Below are 25,343 nucleotides of genomic sequence, written 5' to 3' on the forward strand. Positions count from 1 at the left end.
TCATACAGCAAACGCTACCTATAGGCACCTGTTGGAAGCTCTACGTCTGTCGGTAATGTAGATCACAATTGAAAATTGCACCTATAAAATATACAATAAAAAGAAAAACTTTTAAAATCAACAACAACGATTAAAATTATTTATAGTTTTAAGTAACCCAGCGTTAAAGAATTCAGTTTTTCAACATATTCTTACTTGTTTTTTACGATAGAAACTGTCGGTTCTCGCTGGAAAGATTGCTCTAATGAAGTGTATATATATAGAAGGAATTAATGAAATAACGGGTGGACCGATGCTTCTAGGTGTCAGAGCGGCAACGCTTTATGAATGTGCTAGGGCAAACTATTTAGTAAGTCCACCAAAACTACTACAATAGGAATACACCTCAGGAGCGGCCTTTGTTCACCTTTTTGACATCTTTAAATTTATAATTATTTTTTTTAATCCAAAACTCGATCAAAACAATATTATATGTTCACGAAATTATGGGGTAAAAATAGGGTTTTCCCGCTTTTAACCCAAAAAACATAAAATTAGCAATTTCTTTAAAAACGATTTTGTGGAGCTTAAAAAAACAAATAATTTTAGTATATTGAAGCGTTATTAACACTAATGATTACGGAGAAAATTCCCAAAAAATTAAAATTCCCTTGTTATTCTTATGGAGGATAAGTAAACTGTTGTAGTTTGCTTGTTTATGAACATATTTTAATCAAATTTGGAAAATGTTTTTATTTCTTACTAACTATTAACATAAAAAAAAACACAGTTTTATCCTCCCTGATGCAGCAAACCTAAGTACTAGTTAAACTAATTAATTCTATTTAAATAGGGAATAAATGTTATATTTTTAATTAGACATTTTAGTGTAAATCCAATCAGGCAAATGGAAATTCGCTTAGTCTGCAGGTTTGCTGCGGCGGGGGTATTTTATACAAAACTTGACACAATATTTCATGTTCACGAAATTATATGCGAGACAAATAACTTATGTCTGTAACTTGCTTAGCTTGGGCTGTATAGGCTATAGTGGCATGTAAATATTAATGTAATAATGATGGAACAGAAGTTTCTTGTTCGGCAGTGCATAGTCGATGTTTTAAACAAATCAAAGTCGACCAAGTTTATTCTAAATTTGATCTTACACAAACCGTAACACACTATTTTAGAATCACATTCAATTCAAGTGATTGTGTGACTGAATTGACATGTCACTGATATGAATGGTGTTGTAGTAGTGTAGACAGCAGCTGGAGTCGCATTCATGTTTCTAACCGGTTTGTTTCTTACTCTATGTCGGAAGTAGGCTGGCGAACCTTGACAATGAAATTTCTTATGTATCAACTTTGCAGCAAAAATAAATAAATAAACCAAAATAAACGTTATTTCCATAAAAGTGTACAATAGAAGACATAAACATCTTCAGTGAAACAAAACAGCTTACTTTGCTACAGCACAAAATAAAAGAGTATACATAAAACTTAAAAATAACTGTATAAAATTATATATTTCACAGCAGTTTATATTGAATACTTAAATAAATTATAATATCGATTTTTTGGGTTTGATGTTACAAGGAATCGGAAAAGTGTTTTGTATCAAACGTTAAAAGTAATATAGGATGAAGAAAATTACTAACAAACTTTTTTCAAAATATACCTTTTTCTATTAGAATAACCTGGCAATTTTAAATGTACAGTTTTTTTTGGAAATTCATCCATCATTTCTAACAATTCTACACTGTAGAACGTTGTTCGTTCAAGCTCTACACGTTGGATGTAATAAAAATTGGGCCATTCCATGTTTTAAGGGTAAACGTTCGAAAAACAATTTTTGACAATTTTCCTCATTAACTTACATATTAACCGATCTTGCTGGTTTGCAAACTCAATATAAGTTAAGTTGTATGTGAGTTTAATGCAAAATTTCATCAAAATCAAACCTAAATACTCGAGTTTTCGTGAACTTATAATAAATGTTGTTAACTGAATTATTGGTCCACTGGATTATTATTATTATTATTATCAATATTATTATTATTATTTACGTTTTGCCACATTAGATAAAAGTTCTTATACTGTTATGCCGTAGGAAATCCTTTGATGACCAGGGAAATTAATATCCTAGTTCTCATTCACTATTCATAACACGCTGTGTCAATTATACGGTACTAAAAACTTAAACTACACCTTTCCGAAGGTAAACAACTTTATAGGAAATGCACTCAAGAATCATCGAGGATCAAATGCATAGGAGAATAAAAACACATATCAGCTGACTGAGCTACAGGCGATCAGCTGTTTCCCTCGAAATATTTCCGCATAAAGTTGCCAGCCTTGTGGAAGGCTGCGCGCGCGGAAATGAAACCGAAGTAGATCAGAACGGAACTGACCGGCGACTTGGAAGTTGAGACTGTTGAGAGTCACTTTGTCACTTGCACTTTGCTAAGTAGCCTACAAAGAGTGCGTGTGTGCGTGCGTCACTAGCGCTCCTGGTGGACAATACCATCAACTGTGAATCAATAGCAGACGGTCGATCAGCAGTCAGCTGTTAGGCGTACTTAGTCAATGCGGTGTGGGTTAGGCTCCGGACTATGTCTACTTGTTTTCTGCTGAGGTAGGCCCAACATATCTTAAAAATTGATATTATTTATTTTAATTTTATTTAGAAAGGAACGGGGTTTTATATGTTTTGTTAGTGTTAAGGGTTCGGGTTCTCATGCCGGCACATTGTATGTCTGAAATGTTGCATTTTAGTATTTTACATTTTAATGTACAATTTTCATTTAACGTTAGGAAACCATGTCACCTAGAATAAATAAAATACTGTATAGCTTAATAATATGCCGAAATATAAATTAGATTATTGTAATGTATTTGTGGGAGATTCCAAGTTCTGCTGGTAATTCACAGCACAGTTGAATTATTGATCAATTTAAGTAATTGGATTTTTATCTTAAAGAGTTAATTGCAATTTACACTGTTCAATGCACAATTTTGGAACAATCTTGACTATTATCTTTATTTATATTAAATTATTGACTTACATTTGCCAATAATCCACCTGACTAAAAAGTTTGGTTTTATGTTTTATAATCTTTACTAGGCTACCGTCTTTTAAATCTTTTAAATTTAAATTAAGTGTGTATCTTTATTAGTACTATACAGCAAAAGCTATTAGCAATGTAATAACAGATTACATATATGTTTTTGCCTTTATTACATAGGTACCTTTAACAAATTAATACGTAAAAAAAATAAAAAGTCGTTCTTTTGACCACCTCTCTTGTAAAGGACCCAATTATTTTCGTTCACGGTAACAGATTATCGATCTCGAATAACGCCATGCCCAATGGTTATAATATTACCGACAATTAATTTTAAACATATTAAATTTCACAATAATTGCAATGTGCTATGTTCTCATGTTATACCTTACCCATTATTCAATGTTGAATTGGTGTAGAACGTACTATGATATAATTTATAGCTGTAAAATGCAAGATTTTATTTGAGGTAGTATATGAATGCTGCATTATATTTCAACCGGGTATTTTATTGCAAATTAATTAAAAAACCATATATTAAGATATTTTGAAAAGAATACGAGGGTTATCTTATTTAGAACAATGTTTAATCCATTGGAAGGGTTAGTAAAATGATTTCAAGTTGTTGTATTGTAAAATAGATAGTAACGAGGGATAGACTTTGCGTACCACGACATTTCAAATATTTGTTTAGGCCTAAATATTTGCCTTTATATGTTTGTTTGTAAAAAAACTGCTTAAATTTGGTAGGTGGAGTTGAATCCGGTACTGTGTTTGCAATAGGTTGCGTTATTAAAAGCTTCCCATTATGTGACAAATTATTGCACCCTGACTATGTCAATAGGTGCTTTAAATATAGCCAAACCTACTTACTTGGACATTAGTTATTACTATGGGCGTTGATTCCTTTATTGTAACAGTTACAAACACTTAATTTAAACGTTACTTTTCACAAATGAATTAGGAAGGTTTCATCCATGAGTAATGTACCCAGTTTTTCAACTCCACCATCCGATAAGATATACGTATTTTTAACTATAACTTTATCTACATGAAATGTTGTATGATGGTAAATTGCTGCTCTATGAAATGACGTTGACTACGACTCTAAAATACAAAGACGATTGTAAAATGTTACTCGATTCTTTAATATTCAAAGTAAATCTGAACTCCAAACGTTAACTTCTTATTCCTACGCCCACCCCATGGATACATATTGCATTATTGAACTTTATTTATTACTTGGTCCTCTCCCATAAACTGTATTTTGGCGACGTAGCGGGTAGAGCGGGATTGCGCCAGTTATGTGGGGGTTAAAAGGGTCAGTCTTGCACGCACCGGGATTGCGCCAACTCTACCCCAAGTAGCCGGGTAATCGGGGAAACGATGGAATTTAACCTAACTTAACCTAACTCGGCAATGAAGAGAGAAACTAATGTTGAACTTGAAGTATTTTCTGAACTTGAAGAAAATGCCGCATTGGCGCAATAACGGTGCGTTTGGGGGGGGTAGATTTGGCAGTGGCACTTTGCCTGTGTCTACCTGGTCCTAATGGCGCAATCCCGGTGGACAGCCTTCCAGAGGTCCTGGTGGCCTTGAACCTGAGCCGCTAGACTCCTTCGTCCTTCACGAGATTGCGCTACAACTTGGTCTGCCTCGGGTCATACCTCAGGCAACCTTTTACCTAGACTCAAATGTCCTCTCAAGTCGGTCAGTTTAGTCTTAGATGGGATATTATGAAAAAAAATCACCTAAATAATAATTTCACATCTTTACCAATATTTTAGTAAGAAACATATCTAAATTTCATATTTAAATTGTTCGGAAGTCCTTAGTTACTCACACAGCCGTCATGTTTTCTTTTTCACCTATTATTATTTTTTAAGTGGTTAAAGATACGATATTGAAACTTTGTACAACCATTTATGATAACAAGGCAAAGCCACAAAAAAATTATGGGATTTCAAACTCATAAAACAAAATAGTGGCTATTTAAATTGTGTTTATTAAATAACTCGAAAACCGTTGATTTTACAAAAGTGTAAAATGGCTGCCATTTTGTTTTATGAATTTGATAAATTGTCATAATTTTTCTTTAGCTTTCTCTAGTTGTCCTAAATGTTTTTTGCAAAGTTCCAATATCCTATATTTAACCACTTTTTAGAAAAAAATGAGTAAAAAAAAACAAAATGGTGGCTGTGTGAGTAACTAAGGACTTCCAGACAGTTTAAATATTATGATATTTAGATATCTTTCTTACTCAGGAATAATGCCCTAAAATATTGGTAGAGAGTTCCGGGACACTCTGTATATTGATGGGTTTGGACAGCGACATTTGTTTTTAGTTGAAACTGGACCCAGCTATCCGGGGTGGTTTGAATTGTAATAAAATCTAGGCTTAAGAAACAGATGATCTCAGTAACAAACCTACTTATTTATTCACTGCCATTCACGCACATCTACCAATAATATGTGTATCAATGATGGTTTAATATAATTTTCCAAATATGAAACATGTAACATGTTTTACAATGCAAAATTATTCAAAAAATCCTAAAATATGATTCCGCTCGCTCAAAAACTCGTCATTTTATAGTCCCTTAGATGTCTCAAAGATAAACCGAACCCCGACCATAAACTTTGCAAAAATAAAAAGGGCAAACGTTTTTGGCATGTGACCTTTTGAGTTTTATTGACCAGTTCTGACGGATTGTCAAATCATATTTTTATTCAGAAAAAAAGAACAACTCAAAACCGGTGTCGTACTAGAACTATAATAGGTCTACCTCGAGACAGCCTACCCATCATTTGCATTCTACTTCTACATCTGAGAAGTAGGTGGTACAAAACCGCGGGGATCTTCCGAGGTCTTCGTGGAAAAACCCCGCCAAAACTGCTCCAGACCAATCACCTGTTTTTTTTATCAGCTGTAAGACTTTAAGTTGGTTTCGTGCGTGGGTAATTTTACTAATTATGTGTATGGCGTAATGGGTAATACATCTGGCATACAAATGGTACTGTGAGTAGACCTCTGGGAAGAGAATAATTTTAGTTCATTGAATTAGAGTTATGTGGACGTATTTTTTGGGTTAACAATTTATTATAGGTACTAACTGTGAAATTTTTTATAGTATAGTTTTTATGACATTTTCGAATCGAGCTAGGTTTTTACGTAAATAAATTATTATAAAAAGTAAGAACTATTTTATACTTACCCAAGGATTTGAAAATATTACTGTAATACTCATCAGTCTATTTCAAACTACAAGTCAATCGCCGAACATGAGCTAACCAGGTTTCTTTTGTATCGTGAAGTATTTAGGTCAAGGAAGATAATATTACAAATCAGGAAACTACTATTGTCAATACACATTATTGTTTAACATAAACGAAATCACAAAACTTGTTTATTGGAAACTTTGAAAATTGAGATTGCATTTCTGTGAAAACATTGAACGTTTTCAGAACTGAGTCATAGCCCTTTGGACGCACTACATGATTTATAAAAGGCTTGTGGTTAATAAATATTAAGCTTGACTGCAATATGATAATTTTAATTTTAATCTCCATCATTATTGATTATATTTATTGAATTTTCATCAAACACATGCAAATCCATACTGGATAAAATAATCTGGATAAATAATCTGGGATAAATTAATGTAACAGCATAGAAAAATTAATATAATACTTCATCCATGGTAACTGCCTAGCACCACTTAGTGAGTAATCGGTTTAAAATCTGAATATACAGTTTTTCCCTCATAAATAATATCACACGATTCGGGGATTTTCAATTAGTTGTAAGTAAATTTGATAGTTGTAAAAGTTTTTTAGCAGTTTGTTTGGGAAAAAGATTATGCACATGTGGATAGCTTTTAATTAATTACCAGCAAACCTGGTGCACAAATCGAGGTAATGCAAATAAGGATTTTATATTTATACTAGCTGACCCGGCGAACTTCGTATCGCCTAAGTTATAGGTTTCCCCTAAGACAGACCGATGGAAAGAAAGTACCGTTACGTTTAATTTTCAAGATGATCTCGTTCGCATCGCTCAATCACGTCCTGGTTGAAGTTCGTTCGCTACGCTCACTCACCTTTGGGTTGGAGCTCGTTCGCTGCGCTCACTTGCCTTTAGGTTGGAGCTCGTTCGCTACGCTCACTCGCCTCCAGGTTGAAGTTCGTTCGCTACGCTCACTCACCTTTTGGTTGCAAATTAGCTGTTGTCATAAATGTAAAAGAAATAATAGTGCTGCACCCTGTTGGTAATCCTTGTAACTTTAATGCTATTGAACATCATAGAACAGAACCAACTTGTTTAATTGAAGCAGCTGTTAAGATTCATTAATTCCATTTCTCATAAGGTTAACATGGGAAACTCCAGAGCCACTGGGGCGGAGCCCTTTTAAGAATTTCGAAACGGGAAATAGTTTACGTCCGATTCGCATACCTACAGAATTTACACACCAAATTTCATAACGATCGGTGAAGTCGTTCCGGAGGAGTTTGCAGACAAACACTGTGACACGAGAATTTTATATATTAGATTTCTTTATTTGGCGATTCAGGGTTTTTAGTTTTGTTGCTAAAGGTTGCGGAAGACCTAATTGAGTTAACAGTTTACGTACCGTATTTTTTTTTGTGCAAATCGGTAAAAGGTTCTATTTAAATTAATCTACATTAACCTAAATAATTCTTTCTGTTTTTATTTGATTTAATTTAATATAATAAAAGTTAATTTTACTAACAAATACAATAATATATACTCTGCACTTGAAGCTGAGCCAAAGTGTTATGCAATTTTGAATCTAAGATCGTTTGCTATTGTTTACAGTTGAAATTGTAATAATATATAAAACCGTTTCGTACGTTTCAAATTGTCCAAAGTGAGCGGTTGGAGTGTATTTTATATGTAATTTTGACTGTGACCGCCTTCTTTTGACGCTAAACAAGCAATGCTAATAATGAAGAACCTCTGATCACTTACTTCCTGACAATCCTCCAATTAAATGAAGAACTAAGAGGCAGTGGAAGTGATTAAGGTGATTTAGAGGCTGGAATATATGAATGGGATTATTTGCAAGGTCATACACTCATCACCAGTGCTTGACATGGTACACTCACTTACAGGACGTTAATTATTTCAATAAAATATTATTCATTACTGTCAACAGTCTTTGGAAAATCATTTACCTTACAAACTATCGTAGCAATAAATTATTATAAATACATGCCATTCTGCACATGAAATACCATTATCGATCTTAGTCGATTGGAGTATACATGCCATTTTGCTTATAAGAAACCCCAACCTTCTTGCTAAAGAAAACCATTAAAAGAATTTTTCTGTTTCGAAACAGCGGCTAATAACTTTAACCTTAACCAAACAAATGGCTGATTTTGTGAAAAAATGTCAAATCACTTTCGTTTAGCATTTTTTTAATGTCCTTTGACCAAGTTGATTTTGATTCTTATACCTTAAGATCGTTTGGTAACGGCAAACGAGTTAACGAGGCAATTTTAGAAAAAGTTGATTCTTGATTTTTTTAAAATTTTGACCGATAGAATCATTTCCCAGAGTTTGGGTGATAACTTATGGGACACTGTTTATTTTTGTCGCTAATATTACAGCTTTGAGCCAACTAATTGTGTATGGTGTAGCATTATTTTATCCATGAATGACTATTTAACTCTTACAGCACTATTTCAGATACAACGGATGTATGCCTCATAGACATCTGGGTGACGCGGGATCGCTTGATTTGGTAGTCCTTGTGATGATTGCAGACTTTATACCGTCCAATGTTTTACAAAATTGTATATTTAATGGTATAGAGACTACTAGATGGGATCAACAGTCATAGACAAATAGAATTAAATATATACCGATAGCAGTGCTGCAGTTATCGTAAGTTCTGGCGTCCACCACTCGGAGCGCCGTGTAGTTAAGGCGCACGCACTACGTAACTACATGGTGCTCCTAGCGGTGGACGCCAGAACTGTGGGCTTGTAGGCTTAACTCGCACAGCGTAATCGATTTAGGATCAACTTAGTGTAACGATTCATTTACAGTGTACTGGGTTTTTTATAAACTATTCATCAAGATCAGAAGAATCTCAGATATTTACCTTCTTAATTAGACGTGGTAGAGAGTACTTGAAGTACTACTCCTCTTTTAAATCTTTTTTTTTATTTCACTTTATACAATTCGGAATTCCCACGTAAAATTGCTCGTCCTCGTCTCAGATCACGTGAGGTGAACGACTCATCTCGTGAACGACTCAGTCATGATGACTAAAGAGTCGCGACTTGCGAGTCATCACTGAGTGAAGGTTACGTTGGTTTACATCATCTATATATAGCCAATAGCCAGACCAATACAGATCTTTTCGTATACATTTTGCGCTGGGGTTCTCGGCATACAAAAGATTTTTCAGCACGGGTGAAATTTAAAAATGTTTGGAATATTCATGAAACCACCAATAATACAAATTATAACATAAAGTAAGATCTCAACTGCGCGGACGAAAATGTAGTCATACAATACACTGTTTTAACTGCCCTTAAATTTTCCATGATATTTGCCTGCAGTGTCTATCCCTTTATAAATTAAAATAGGCGAAAAAAGCACAAAACATTAATTTTAAATTAAAAAAAATTACATGGGCCTTATGGGTTGCCATTTTGGTGACGAAATAATAGCATAATATAAACAGAAAATCAAAACAAATGGAAGAAATTCCAATCACATGTTTTATTTACAGCGTTGTGTAAAAATAGAAAAGTTTGCACTGATATTTGTAGTCGAATTTTCGACCACGAGGCGACCTCTAGTTACATAAAATTGTATAGCAATAATATTGAATTTTCACCATACTATTCCCATCAGTATATGCATGTTCAACATTTCTTCATTAGGGTATTCATTATGTTTTTACAATGTCAACAATAAAATTGCATGATGGTACAAAAGCCATGCAAAACAATTTAAGACACTAACTTAAGGATAAATGAAATCTTCGATGTATCGAATCATCTGTTCGAAATGGGTAAAAATCGCTCACATTTTTCAATGTAAATAATGGGTTCGTTACAAAGGAATACCAAATAAAACACACTATAAAGGGCATCACAAATTTTCATATACAAATAATTGCTTTTTTATCGTAGCATGGATTTAAAAACATTCTGAAACTCAACAATACTCCAATCCTATCGGTGTAGAGGTATCAAACATTTCGATCTTATCTTGATCGGGTAATTATTTTTCATTATTCCAATTGATGTAAAAATTGTCACACAGCAGATTTATGGCTGATAGTTTCCTATAATAACGAATATAAGTGTCAGTAAAACCGTGAATGCTCTATCACAACCATTGCGGCCGAGTCTGGGATACGCAACTGGAAGTTAGTAGCCGGATATACGCACCTTGGTCAGCTACACGATTAATTATTCATAATTACCTATATCGCTCATAATCTGACTTTCTGAGGAAAATAGCATTGGAAACTCTCGGTGTGTTTAGTAAGTACGATGGTGTTCGTTTGTCCAATTCTAGACTGAGGATTGCTCTCTCGTGCTTACCATCTTGATTCTTATGTTTACATAGTTTCTTTTGTGGATAAGGTAAATCAGTAAAAAAAATTGGAGAAATAGAAATAGATTTAATAATATTTGTATAGATTTTTTATATTTTTTTACGTCATAGATTTAAAACCATATCGTATTGCCCATGTCGATTTGGCTATATTATGCAATACTCTGTAGACATTCTATTCCCATTTTAAAATCGTAGATAATTTTAGAATGATTAGAGTGAAGTTCTATTAAACCACTAACATTTTTAATTTTTTCAAGTGCCAACTCCTTTCACGTTAATCATGCAAAACTTTACGCGAACTTCTTCTAAGCGATAGGTGTTTTATGTCTCCTGTTCGTTGCCATACTTACTACAGAACATACTTGAATAGAGGGGAACTATGCAATATTTCTGTAAAGTAGTAATAAAACTAGATTGTACTGTATAATCAGAGATTTCGTGAATCATACTGCATAAATACGTAGATTGATAAAAAGTGGGGTTTTAAAACCTGGTAAGCATGTGAAAATCCAGTGTCTTCGCCCAAGAATAATAATTTAATGGCGTCGGCCAAAGAGCTGGGGTTTTACAGTTTTTGTGTATAATTACGTAGTAGTATATACTACTACTACTAGTGCTGAAAATAGGTGTTTGGGATTACCATACGAGTCCGGTTAACACATTTTGGTCGAGTGAAGTACTATATTTTACGTCATAAACTCAGCTAACTTAACAATAAAAAGTCCTTTTAGATACACATCTTCTAAAGGACTAAACTACTAATAACCTCTAAGAGAGGTTATGATTTTGTTTACAACCACTCATTGCCAAATATAATCAGCTGGTGGGTGTTTGGTAACACCTCATTACAGTACAGTAGTACGAAATGAACCCCCATTTGATTAAGCTGGCGGCAAACAGCTGTTTTCTGGACTAAATCCTTGCGTGGGAAGTTTGTTATAACATTGTAGTGTGGCGTAAACATTTTGTCTGTAAAAAACAAAGGAGATGGCTACAGCTGATCAAATTAGGAAAGGGTGTAAACTTAGGACCCAAAGTCAGTGAATGTATTAACTAAAAAAGTCTAGTTGCTTTTTGTCTAGTTAAATGATTAACTCAAAACTTCTTCTGCATTTTGTTTGTCGTATTAATTACTATAGAGAAGAAGGTTTACTATTGTTTTGTAACGTTATATTTCAGTTCAATTATATTACGCAACTGGAAATTTCGTGACGCATACATACGCTGATCGAAAAAAGTGGGATTTTAAAACTGGTTAGAGTATGAAAATCCAGCGACTTCGCCCTGGAATAATAAAACATTTTATGGCGTTGGTCTTAAAACCGGTTTTATATATTACATTATATATTACGTAAACACTTTGTATAATGAAAGACAAATAATTAATCTGTAAAATGAGTTGTCTGTGAATGTGACAATAAAGTTAATTTTCTTAAGTAACCGTGAACATAGTCCGTTGTATAAATGTTTGGTATATTTATACAATACCGCGTACTTCAAATGCCTAATTTATTTCCAACACCAATCATATTGTAAACACAACTTTTAGAGAGGTTAAAAATTAATAACTTGTATTTGTTGAATATATTTTCATTGCACTTCGTTACTAATACACCAATATGAATCGATTCAAATATTATTTGGGAAAGATTACACCTTCCCAAAAATGTATGCATACCATCTGACGATTTTGTCTTTGATTTGTATTGCGGATTGCCTGAAGGAATGAACATTGATGCGGAAAACCAGTGAAACGTCTTTACGTTCTCCCATTTTCGATTTGGCTTGTTGCCCGGTCGCTCTTTAGTGTACATTATCAAATTTCCTTGGCAAAAGCATTTTTAAAATATCAAAGAAAAGAATCCTAGTTAACATACAAATATTTGCCTGACGAATTTGTTGATACTATAATTTTTAATTGAATTACACCCAAATAGATTGAATAATTGAAATAAGCTCAAACGTTTGGTAGCTCAATATAACAAGACAATTTCAGTTTTTAAACTGGGTACAACAACTTTATCATGATAGTGGAATGTATACTTATTTTAATGACCTAAGGTTGGAGGTAGGCTAGTATAAAATAGTTCCAACTTAATCCGAGTATAACCACAACTTACTTATTCTCTTATAAGTTACTTATTCTCAATTGACCAAGCCGAGTTTATGTAAGAAACAAACAGCGTTACTATACAGGGTGTCTTGAAAAAAAATATATAACATGTGTTCTATCTCATAAGGTTTCGGTCTATCCGTCTGTATGCGATTTTTACAACAACATTCATAGCTCCATAACTGTTATTTTTACTGTTAACCGCAATTTTTGTGCAAAATATAAATAAAAAAACTCTTGAACCGTTTAAAAATGGAGACTTTTAAAAATATTTGATGCAAAATTCTATTAAAATCGTTAATTTTACAAAATATTTGAATGCTAGTAAAAAATAATTTCTCAGTCATTCTTTGTCCAAACTAAGCTTTTAAGATGTCGTTGTATTCAGCATAAAATTTACGAAATTTTACATATCCTATAAATAAATATTTTGTAAAATTACCGGTTTTCGTGGAATTTGGAATAAAATATTTTAAATAGTTGTCATTTTTAAACGGTTCAAGAGTTTTTATTCATTTTACAAAAACATAGTGGTCGATAAGATAAACATTTTTACAGAATTTCAACGATGTAGCTCATCCATTAAGGAGTCAATGTTTTTGTAAAAACCACCTGCGGACAGATAGACCGAAAACAGAATGAGATAGGACACATGTTATACCGTAGTACTTTTTTTGCTTCTTTGGACATGATGAAAAACTTGGACAAAGTTTGTTCATATGGTTGCAAGATCTGCATCGATTTGCAAGGAGAGTACATCGATGATTATGTACTGTGGTGACAGAAGCCAGAATGCGCTTACGTTGGCGATTCTCACGTTCCTCGAATGTTATAGAGCTGACTGATGCACCGTTCCGAGAAATGCGTCAGTATATGCTGAGTACCATGGTTTGTCAGATGTATCAGCATCAGCATGTCAGCATATGCCTCGAATGAGCCGGATGAGAGTCAGTAACTTTAGCATAACGTTTCAGGTTCAAATAACATAAAAACCTTGATTATTCACTGGGCGTGTCTTCGTCCAATGGTTAGGCGTTAGGTGTTAAACTCGAATCAAATATTTTTGACCAAACTATGAGAATGAGAATTTAATACAAGTCCAACTTTTTAAAATTAAATCAAAGCCCATTTTGGGAATTTTTTGTTTACAAAATGCAAAGCACCTCCACCAGAAAATGCTGGGTAGCTGAGTGGTAGTTTTGCCTACTCCGATAGGTCGCCGGTTCAATCCTGAGAAATAGTATATTACGTTACTAGTCCTGAAAATATGTGTTTACCGGACGAGTGTGGCCGTTCCCGTGCGTGACGAAGTCGTGGGCGAGATTACCATATGAGATACGAAATACATTTTGAACGAGTGACGTACTATATTTTACGCCATACTACTCTAAGCTAACTTAACAATAAAAAATATGTACAAATCCTTGTATTACCACCGACTATAGGACTAACAATCACTACATAACCCCTAAGAGAGGTTATGTTGTTATGTATGTACTCATTACCTCATATAATCAGCTGGTTGTTGTCCGGTAAAAACTCATTACAGTACAATAGTACGTAATGAAACCCCATTTGATTAATATACATAGCTGGCGCCAAACAGCTGTTTTCTGAACTAAATTCTTGCGTGGGAAGTTAGTTAAAACATGTTGGTGTGGCGTAGAGTAATGTTTAACGGTTCGAAACTAGACCCAGCTGTTTACATTGTCCTGGTAGAAAACCAGCTGATCTTAGTCAGGGACAAAGTTGTCATCTCTTCCATTCAGCATTCATTGTTCATCTTCGGACTCTAATGTCCCGACGTCGTACAAATCGGATGTAATTCTAAACTTAAAAACATATATCCTCTGGATTAGTTTACAAATAAATTTAGATACGCTTACGATTTTTAAGATTATTCAACCTCTACTTGAGTTTTCAATGTTTTCAACGCCAACGTCAGACCCCAACCTTGAATGTTCCCACGGCGGTGTCTGGCAAGTTTTGTGTAGTTGTACTGTAATAGATTTTGAACCGCGTCATTTCACCAGTTTTCTAAAATCTCAGAAACGATTTGGATAAACGGGTTGATTTTCTGCTATCGGTGTGGCGTTAAGTGTATAGCAGCTTGTGGGTTTGTCTACCAAATGCTTTGTGTTGAAGATTATCGTGGACAAAATAAAACCATGTATTTCGTATTTATACTTAGTGTAAGAAAGTCATGGATTATCGTGGACAATCCATGGATTATCGTGGACAAAATAAAACCATGTATTTCGTATTTATACCAACAAGTTACTTAGAGCTATTAGGAAACAGTGTGCAAAAGAACAGTTTTCATCCACAATGCCTCTCAAATGTATAAATCGATCAATTGATTCTAACTAAGTCTTAAATGAATAAGCGACTTTGTTCTTTGAACACTTAACACTAATCGAATGAAAACAAGTTTCGCCGACAGATCCTAACACGTGTTTAAGGAAACAGACACTTCTAAACAATTTTGCCCTGATGTTAGTTTTGTGGTTTTACCCACCTAGGGCGTTTATTTTATTAGTTCTAATCGCCAATTTAGGCCATTTCCTTACTGTGTTTTTGAGGTAGATGTTTACGGGATCTGTTAACGGAGTGAAAATGGATAGCTCATTGCAAAAGTGTATTTTGCAACTCACAGAAATATTCGTGTATTTAATTCATTTCTACCAATTAAATACAATAACATTGCATTAGCTATTAAAATGCTACATTGAATGAAATAGTACATTTTGTACCTCCGAAAACTGGGGTTTGCCGGCTCTAGATAGTTTTTTAAGTTCGAGACGAAGTCGAGAAGTGCAAAACACCATTTCGGTCCGTGGTACAAACAAAGATAACTAGTTAGGTTTCCGGATTTTGGCCACACTATTCTTATGGCTTTAGGTGTGTTTTTCCGAAAGTTTTTTTTCTTTAGGTACACATAGTTTAAAAACTATAATACATAGAGACTTGAAACTTTGCATGCATAATTTTGGATACTTGTTGAGTACATTAAACCAACCCTCTATTGATTAGTGATAATTACCCAAGATTATTTTTTAACTAAAAAATATACTAAAAAATTGATAGTTTTTAATTGGTTGACAATATTTTTGTCCAGATATTCCTTAAAAAGATGGTTTAGCATAAAGATATGGATGTGGTTAATAGGTGTACAAAATATCAGTATGGTACTGCTATATGTACAGGAAAATATACCTCCCGTAAAAAATCCATTATAGGGAAATTCGCTAAAATTGTAATTTTAAAATTTCAAACAATTTATTCAAACAGTATTCGCAGGTAAATCATCGCCAGATTAAACATTCTAGCTTAGTAGGCATATTTTAAACAATAACACTAGAGGTTTTGATAATATATGATCAAGGTTATGCATTGTCCTAAGAATAAACCACACAAAACAAACACACATGAAGAAATCTGCCAACTTTAGCCCCGCGTGCGTCACCTTGCTGGGACTGCGGAACCGTGATGTGGTTCGCGATTACCATTATTTATGTCGGAAACCTGTCGACCTTGAAACACCTGGATCGACCGAGAGATTGTTTTTATAAGTTTCAGCGGAGTAAATAATTAGAGATAATCCTTGGTAATCTACAAACACCTGCAATGACTGCAATAATCACGTTAGTCGTTGTGGAATTGTATGTAATTTATCTGTGTCCTATACTTTGCATACAATTCTTACGAATCGTCTTAATTGATTTGTTGTAAAGCTATGTTTAAGGTTTAAGCAGTATTTCTTTTTTTTTGTAACATATTAGGCACGCACAATTTTTATTTTTATCGGAGTTCCGGCATATAGGGCGAATGGAGTCATTTGATTGGTTGATCCAATAGTGACAGATGGCAGATGCAGATATTCGATATTTTCACCATATCCTACTACAGTAATATTATAAGTGAGAAAGTTTGGATGTATGTATGGATGTTTGTTACAAGTAGGCTAAACAGGAAAAATACTTGTCGGATTGGGCTGAAATTTGGTGTGATGATAGCTCACATTCCCGATTAACATATAGACGCATTCTTATCTCAAAAATCCTTTCGGGCTCCGCCCCAGTGGCTCTGGAGTTTCCCATATTAACCTTATGAGAATTCATATTTTAAAGGAATTAAAGAATTTCGTCAGCTGTTTCAACTACACAAGTTGGTTCAATGATAACATAGACAAAAAGAATTGAATATAGACCGTCAGCCGTGCTCCGGTTACCATAGGTTTTGGCACACACCGCTGGGAGCGCCATGTAGTTACGGCGCACGCTGGCACGCTACGTAACTACACGGCGCTCCCAGCGGTGTGTGCCAGAATCTATGGTAACCATGGAACCGTAGCACGGCTGAGTGGCTGACAGTCTATATTTTTTATTCTTTTTGTCTATGATGATATTAAATAGCATTAAAAATTTATAAGGTTTACCAACAGCACTAATATTTGTTTGCATTTATGACAGTATCTAATTTAAACCAACTCGCAACGGAAAGTGGTTTTTATTGTTTAGTTGCAGTGGTAATTGCATTACGATTTTAATCACATGGCGATCTTTTTACCATCGGATGGTTCTTGTTTTTGTACATACACAGTAAGCTATAGAACTACTGTAGATTCCTAAGACCAAATCCACTCACGATTATCCTATTTGCGATCTAAACATTCTCCTTAATCGCTTGTGGATGACGTTATGTCTCACACCACGGTGATATGTGTAAAGGTAAAGTGAAGGGACAAAGCCATGTAATGCATCGTTAACTATAGCAATACCATCGTTATCGTTTAGGCTTATTGGAGATCAGTGATTCATAAGGCATTGTTATTGTGTACTGGATTGGTTTGGTTTTGTAACGAAGATTTTTGTGTAATAATCCTTGATTTTTATCACTCTAACATCACTTTAATGGGTCCAATAATTTCAAAAGAGTGGAATGCATAGTATAAAATGTAGCAGTATCCATATAGTTGTATAAAATAGAAAGTTGTGAATAATAAATATCTTTATAAATTCAGTATTTAATCTATGCTTAAGTTGTGTTGTAACTTCTCTTGGTATAGAATGGATCCATCAACAATAATTATTATAATATACAATATTATTATACATATCATTATAATTTACAATTATAATTACTGTATTATAAATATTATGAACCAATAAGTATGCATAGTTGAAAATCAGAATTAGCAACAAATACACTTTGACAGTAGGCCTACTAAAATTATTAAATTATATGACTAATGATTTGCTCGCACGTGTGCAGAAAATAACGTGTATACTTTCAAGGATGTAAAACCATGCATAGGGCTACATAACACAGATACAGAGATAGATTTTTTTAAATACATTTTTTATTTGCATTTGATTGAGTTGACCATTTTGTGACAGCAAACAAAACACTAGAAGCACTAAGGTTATCAATCACGTGAAAAGCAAACTCAAGTAGGGGTTTGTTGGGGATGGTAGTTGAGGGGGGTTGAAAAGGGGTAGTTGTGGCAAGGGAGGGAGAGAAGGGGGGCTCGTCAATAATACACGGGTCACGCGGAGCTGCGGACTTGGCTAACTTATGCTAAACTTAATGTCTCCTCAAGGTCAAGTTTTACACAAGTTTAACTTTGCTCTGCAAAGATGCCTCTGTTATGCAATGACTGCACAAAAGTTACTATACTACCCACCTGATACGACTACAACTTGTCTGTATGGATTGGTAGTCAACTTTGAGTAAAATCATTCTTGAAAAAAGTTAATCAATTTACTTTTGTGACATGAAGACTCTGTCAGGGAGTATTTAAACTCAAATACAAATATGGAAGATGAGTGTAGGGAGTTGCCTCGTTCTCGTTTGCTCTTAAATCTTTGTTATTGGCCAAGACTAACAGTTTTTTTTATCAATTCTTGACTTAAAATACCTACCTTCGTATGGTTGCCATTTAAATTGTTCTTCTTTTTCTACGCCAGTGGCATTTTACAAGAGAGTTACGAGAGAATAAATGTAATAAATGTAATTAAAAGGGTTTAAGTATTAATTGTTTATCAAAAAGGGCGATCAAGGACAACTTGGCCAAATTTCAAACAATCAAAAAGCTATTGACTTTTCTTAGATCAAATAGGCAACCTAAAGGCTATCTAGTTCAGTCCTGTCATCAAAACTCATTTTTAAACAATGCTGCATTTTTTAAAGATGTGTTTCCTGTTTATTTACCAACATATACAATAGGATGCTGTCTTGTAAGTGCTGTCATGTTTAATGGTAAAAATATATCATTAAATTATTATGGTGATTTATGGAATTTCGGAAAGTACAGGAAATATCTTAGATCCTTTCTGTAAGTAGATGATGGACTAAGACGTCTAAAGGGTCATTTATATGAATTATATTTTATTGTTATAAGTTGTCATATTCTGTTGGTAAAAGGACGATTGTGACAAAAGCGGGTTTTAAAATAAAGTAATAATTTTATTGTGTTTGTTCCTACTTCGTGCAATCTAATAATGAATCAGTTAGGGGAACTAAGATTTAATCAGTGTTGGCTCTACTCACTAATGTATTCTTGAGCATCAACAACAACTTACAGTTTCTTACCTCTGCTAGCACGTGATTTGGTGAACTATTAAACCACACCCTGTTTAAATACTGTCATTGACTCTAAACCTATCAATCGTGACTGATCCAAACATCAACCTTGAATCAAAACAGAAGACAACGTTACAGCAACTCCTTCACCGTTGAAACTTCGGTAGGTTTTTCCTCTCGCCAACAATGCCTCTCAACTCTCTATTCTGTCTTTTGCTGCTTGAAGTCAAGTGTCGAGTCTATTGATGTCCTTTTAAACATGGTTCTTCCAAGTCATTCTTTGTCGTAGTGCGTTTTCTTCATTTAGGGTTTCTCAATCTGACATTCTTAATTGTCTAAAATGTCGTAATCTTCACACATTATTCTTTACGAAGCATCGACGCTTACTTGGTTGTGAATTTCAACCTTAATATAAATTAAGGGCGTTGAATGGCGTGCCACAAGTTATCTAGCTTTGTTACTGGCCAAGATGATCCGTTTCCTAACCATGCTCATCTATTAGAAGCCCAACTATCAAAGAGAGTTTCCTGGCCCACCTCAGTCCACATATTTTTATGCGATAACCACATGCAATGTCTGATAAATCAAATCAAATCAAAATATCTTTATTCATATAAGACAAGTACATGTTAGTAGATCTGAATAGTGTCAACTTAGCTATTTAAATAAGCATTTGCTTAATTATTCATTTTATACTCTTCTATTGAATATAATACTTTGCAAACCAAGTTAGTTTTTCGTTTTAGTTTAAATTTGGAACGGTTTACTTGACACTTTAATTCTTTTGGTAATTTTCCGAAATAACTTGCTCTTTTGTAAGACGGCTTCTTTGTGTAAAATTCAAGTCTATGGTGAGTGGGTATGATTTCATTCTTTTTTCGTGTAATAGTGTATTTCTAGTTCTAGTGTTGTATCCTTCTTATTGTTTAAAAATATCATAATAGTGTCCAAAATAAATTGACCATAAACTGTTAATATGTTTAACATTTTAAAATGTTCCCTGCATGATGTATCTGGATGTAGGTTCTTTATCATTCTAATTGTTTTCTTTTGTTCTTTAAATATTCTATCTAGATTTTCTAATTTAGATGAGCCATACAGACTAATTCCAAATGAAATGAGTGATAATCCTAGTATAAATTAAGAAAAGGAAAAATAAAATGATTCCTTAGAGAAATCCATGGTTGCTTCTTAAACTCATACATCAACTATTATAAACGGTTATACAAAGCAATAGCTTGCCATCAGATTTACCTCAGATTTTATCACACGAAAGACGAGACATGAAAGAGAAATAAAAACACTCTACAATTGTTTGAATCACACAAAATACTTCAGTACCCCAAGGTTGAGTTATTGAGGTCACAGGTGATGCTACTAGCTTGCCCAATACACACTGACATCGGCTAGTTTTTACTAAGTGCTCTAGTTGTTTATTTAACCGCAAGGGGTTTTGCTAGATCTAACAGAGCTCAAGCATAGATGAATCTACTTCATGGCTTAAGTATTGAAATATTGTATATTTACAGTTTTCATTGTAAACTACGAGTGAATTGTTTAATTCCTCATACAAAATAGCCCATTAAAACAGAAATAGAAGATTATCAATTAATAATATAATAATATATTATGGAACTGCTTTGATTAAATTTATTTTAAAACCTGCGCTGCTATTTTCATTTGGACTACTGGTTTAATAGATACTAGAGGTCGTCCAGAACTCGACCAAAATATATATAATGTACAGACTTCTCATTTTTACCCCCACCCTGTAAATAAAACATGCGATTGGAATTTCTTCCATTTGTTTTGATTTTCAATTCACATTTCGTTGTTATTTCGTCACCAGCATGGCAACCCATAAGGCCCATGTTAATTTTTAATAATTTTTAACTCATTTTCGTGCTTATTTTTGGGCCTATTTTAATTTTATTAAGGGTTTCTCCACATCTACAGGGGAATATCTTTCTTTGCGTATATTTACCCTGCAATTCACACGAGCTGAGAAAAAATGTTTTAAAGAAACATGCTAAAAAACAATTGAGTACCATTATTTTGGGTTGAAGTGATTATGTGTTTATATTCAATTTATCAGTAAAAAACCCTTGCAACATTTTGGCTAGTAAAAATTGACGACGAAAAACCCGGTGTACAAATACTAACTAACCCTTCTAACTAACCAAAGAAATTGAATATCCTTATAACTTTGGGTTACACGCCATGTTCATGTTATTTATTTCAAACCACACTTTGAACCAGCAAAATAATATGCATAGCAATATTACGTTATTTAGAATTCTTCAAATTTCAAACATCCTACGAAAAACCTATTACCAAACATAACCACTGGGTCCGCTATGAGCCATTGACTTTCTGCTCTCATCTTATCGTACAATCTGATGTTTTGATGTTCATTAAATGTTCAGTTATGTTTGACGTTTATGACTAATATGTTTATCTATTTTTAATGCGATTGTTTTCAATCGGCTAACCTGAACAAGAAATAATTTATTTCTACGATTATTTAAAAGACATCTGATGAATGGTCAAGCATAAAACAACTGGTCAAAATCCGTTACGTGCCCACAACTCTACTTTTTCCAATTACACTTCTATAACTTATTGAAACCTGTTAGAGAAGTTTAGTTGGTTAGGTTAGGTTGGATGACACTGTTCTAACCTAACCTTACCCAACCAAACTTCTCAAACAGCTTAAAATTAGTTTTTTGAGTAGACCTACCCGAACTAAAATAACCACACATGTATCACTGCAAGATTCATATTCTTGATTATAACATGTTTGTACTTGTTTTATTTTACATGGCCTTCTCTTGTAGTTATAAATATTCAACATTTGTTATCAGCGAGTAGATCTTCTTCCATCCTACGGAAATAATTAATGTAGAAGGATCACGGGAAGTTTGTAAACACTTTCGTTAGGTAAACTTTATCTTCTCGGTAAACAGTATTTTATCTAAAGAATGAAAGTATAATGTCATGAAGGCGTTGTTGATTGCATTGTTGTTTGGTTTAGACTATAAGCTTAAGTTTAAAATGGTAATTTAATAGCTTATGAACATGTTAACAGAAACTATCCGATAGCTAGGGGCCACAAAATTTATACTTTCCATTGAAATGGAGACCATACAAGTAGGTATTTTAAGCCAAGTATGAATGGAGATGAGTGGCGCGATCTTGTAGTCTAGTGACTAAGGACGACAGATTCCGTAGAAACAGCTGTTAATTAATAGCCCATACAGCTAATGGCAACTAAGGGACCTACAGTAAGTTTATAGTGGAATCCGAACAACATTTTTGCCTTGGTATTAACGAATTGGTCTAATTATCAGGATAGTGCAGCGAATAGTCGTAGTACTCACTCGTGCGGACGTTAATCCACACCAGAGTATCGTATCCACAGTGATTCTGACACCAATTGACTGACATGTCACTTTGTCGATACCGAGAATTATTTAATTTAGTATTTTTTTACGCGATGGATATGAGAATGATTTATAGCTTAATTTAAATTACTGTACTTATATTTTCATTACGAATGACATTTTGTTGAATTGGATATACATTTTTTAATCTCATTTATTTGATATTCTTATTAACTTGTCAACTTACAACAAGGCCTTCATTAAAATTTATAAACATTCAATTATCTAATTTCTGTGACACGTATTAACATTTTTTCCTCTATTTAGCGAGCAAGTGTTGATAAGTACAGCGATTGCATGTTAATTAACTACTTATATTTTACATAATCAATTATTTATATTTTACATATTAGCCTTCAAGAAAAGCTTGCAATAATTGTTGTCACGGAGCAAACGTTGTGCCATAAGTTTACTCTCTATGATTACATTTTGCCCAAAATCAATTTAACATAAAATAAATTTTCTCAGTAGTTTGTAAATTAAACTGTGATGAGTTTTCATCGTTCGCAATGCTTGTCTTCATCAATAATTTCTTAAATTAAAAATATTACCATTCTAGGAAATACTTGGAATTTTTTTGGTGTGTATGTAAAAAAAAACACTAACTGAGTACCCGTCTTTGTACGGGGTTGGCGTATAAGTATTGCAGTTATACTCGGACTTTGCGTTTGCAATGGGAGAGGACAAGTTTTAAGAAAATTTGGTTTACTATAATTTACAGTATACTATAGTGTAGTACATCTACCATAGCCGTAATGTTCTACCACTGCACCTAAACAATAGAAAATAGTAATGTTCTCACAGCTTTTTGTTGCTGCATGGTTCAAATTAGCTGTTGTAATAAATGCAAAAAGAATTAATAGTGCTGCACCCTGTTGGTAAACCTTCTTTTAATGCTATTGAATATCATTGAACCAAATTGTGTGGTTGAAACAGCTGACAAAATTCTTTAAATCCTTTTAAATATGCATATGGGATAGTCTAGAGCCACTGGGGCGATGCCCGAAAGGATTTTTGAGATAAGAATATGTCTATATGTTAATCGGGAATGTGAACTATCACCATGCCAAATTTCAATCCAATCCACCCAGTAGTTAATGCTTGATTGAACTTCAAACAAAAATCATACATACATTTCAAACACACAAACTTTCACATTTATAATACTAGCAGAGTACCCGTCCTTAGTAAGGGGTTGGCATATAAGTATAAAATGCTTATTGCTGTTATACTCAAGATTTGCGTTTGCAATAGGGGAGGACACAGTTGGGTAAAATTCGGTTCTTTAAATTTACGGTATGCTATAGTCAAACGCATCTACCATAGCCATAATGTAACTTCTCCATAAGATTAACATGGGAAACAAAATTTTTTATGAAACTCCAGCTGTTGTCAGAAATTAAAAGTGAGAAGAAGAACATATGTTAATTGTAAACAGTCAATAAGTTTGCTAAGTTGATGTTTGCTACAAACATTTACTGACTTTGTTGAAATGATATATTTACTATTTGAATTTGGGTTGGCGTAAACATTACAATGGAAAAAAGCGAGAGAGCCTGGATAATTTGATATACTGTACTAAAAACAAAACCGAATTAACTACTGATATACCGTTAATAACAAGCTGCATTTCTTAGTAATCATTGAAAGAGTCAATTTGCAAACTATAAAAACATAGTCATAGAACGCCACCAAGGAAAAGAAATATAAATAATGTTTTTTTTTTATATATTTATAATCGTTATTATAGACAACCTAATGCGGCTATGAGTAAGGCTATTTGTAGAAAACACTAAAAAAAGATCAGCTTTTGAAAATTGATAAGATATTTACTGTACAAGAAATGTCAATTATATCGATCTGTTATGTACATCTAGAGTATTTCCATAATCTTTGAGTCGAATCTTTTAAAGTCATCAGAAATTATGGATGTTATTTAATTCAAAACAACGCCTGTATTAGGTCTACTTAGCAATTGCTCGAATTCGAGCAACATGGCCACTAGTTAAATTAAATACATAAACATAACTGTAAATCACAGGTTTTTTTTGCTGTTTAGTTCAAATTAGCTGTTGTCATAAATGCAAAAAAATAATAGTGCTGCACCCTGTTAGTAAACTTTATAACTTTTTAATGCTATTGCATATCATAGAACCAATTTAAATAGTAGAAACAGCTTACTAAATTCTTTAATTCCTTTTAAATATGAATACTCATAAGGTTAACATGGAAAACTCCAGAGCCACTGGGGCGGACCCCGAAGGGATTTTTGAGATAAGAATAAGCCTATATGTTAATCGGGAATGTAAGCTATCATCATGCCAAATTTTAGCCCAATCCGTCCAGTAGTTAAGGCGTGATTTAACTTCAAACAAACTAACACACAAACTTTCACATTTACAGTATGATATTAGTATGATATGATTAATCTATTTTTTCATTTTCTAAAATTTCCTTAATTGCTTTCGTTTAGTAAAGCAATTTTACATTCGTAGTAAAAAATTAGTTTAAGAGGTTAAACATTATCTTTTAACTGCATGCAAATTAAAA

General features: G+C 33.5%; 1 protein-coding gene across 3 annotated transcripts in view; it reads left to right on the forward strand.

The window, feature by feature from the left end:
- The first annotated feature begins 2,431 nt into the window (after positions 1-2,431).
- The window catches only part of LOC128989990 (protein THEM6-like), a 44,915-nt gene continuing 22,003 nt past the window's right edge, over positions 2,432-25,343 (forward strand). For 2 of the 3 annotated variants that reach the window (XM_054412181.1, XM_054412182.1), the window contains exon 1: positions 2,432-2,616. The gene's annotated coding sequence lies outside the window, so the exon portion shown is untranslated. The remainder of the gene's footprint in view (positions 2,617-25,343) is intronic. The other variant, XM_054412183.1, reaches the window with a different exon arrangement.

This window comes from Macrosteles quadrilineatus, unplaced genomic scaffold (assembly GCF_028750875.1).
Source record: "Macrosteles quadrilineatus isolate MER2022 unplaced genomic scaffold, UCM_ALF_1.0 Scaffold_3__2_contigs__length_128488019, whole genome shotgun sequence".
NCBI lineage: Eukaryota > Metazoa > Arthropoda > Insecta > Hemiptera > Cicadellidae > Macrosteles > Macrosteles quadrilineatus.